The sequence below is a fragment of the Gavialis gangeticus genome, unplaced genomic scaffold, assembly GCF_001723915.1.
Source record: "Gavialis gangeticus isolate Ggan-Ray unplaced genomic scaffold, GavGan_comp1, whole genome shotgun sequence".
NCBI classification, from domain to species: domain Eukaryota; kingdom Metazoa; phylum Chordata; order Crocodylia; family Gavialidae; genus Gavialis; species Gavialis gangeticus.
This window is the reverse complement of record NW_017729029.1, coordinates 22,634,071-22,634,760: the sequence shown is the minus strand read 5'-3', so window position 1 is coordinate 22,634,760 and position 690 is coordinate 22,634,071. Positions and strand designations below refer to the sequence as shown.

At 44.9% G+C, this 690-nt stretch overlaps 1 long non-coding RNA gene across 1 annotated transcript in view; it reads right to left on the bottom strand.

The window, feature by feature from the left end:
* Window positions 1-556: 556 nt before the first annotated feature.
* Window positions 557-690, bottom strand: part of LOC109300399 — a 9,185-nt gene continuing 9,051 nt past the window's right edge. Inside the window, exon 3 of the long non-coding RNA XR_002098196.1 lies at window positions 557-661. This is a non-coding gene — a long non-coding RNA (uncharacterized LOC109300399). The remainder of the gene's footprint in view (window positions 662-690) is intronic.

The following is a 690-nucleotide window of genomic DNA, read 5'->3' as shown; positions in this document are numbered from 1 at the left end:
CTCCTGCCACACCTTGATGGGAGAATTACTAGAAAAGAGACACAGCTGAACAGCTTTTAAGTGGAACAGTAAATGCTTTACAAGATAACAATGAAAAGGGCATACATTCCTGCTGGTCCCAAGTTATGAAGTAAAGATGTGGCTCTGCTGTGCTTTCCCTTTCTTCTTTTCACAGGTTTCCTCACACTGGGGTAACTCCCCTCCCTTCCCTAGATAGTTATTTTTTTACCTCTATTTTAGATCAGTCTGCCGCTGCCTTCAACACCAGCACAGCTACTTCTGCTGTGATTGATCAAATTCTGAGGAAAGTTAGACTTGTTTGTCCATGGGATCTCATGGGTCAAGCTGCCTAGATTGTCAAGTATGGCTCCATACTAGTTTATGGAGCTAGACACTAAAAAGGTTTCATAGTTTCATGGTTGGTAGGGTCAGAAGGGACCTGAACAGATCAAGTGCGACCCCCTGCCATGAGAGGAAAGAGTACTGGGGTTAAATGACCTTGGCAAGGTGTTCATCTAGCCTCTTATTATAGACCCCCAGCGTAGGAGCCAGCACCACTTCTCTTGGAAGTTGTTTCCAGATCCTAGTTGCCCTGAGAGTGAAGTAGCACCTCCTGATATCTAGCTTGAATTTATCCTCTGCCAGTTTGTTACCGTTATTTCTAGTCACTCCTGGTAGCACTCAGGGGAA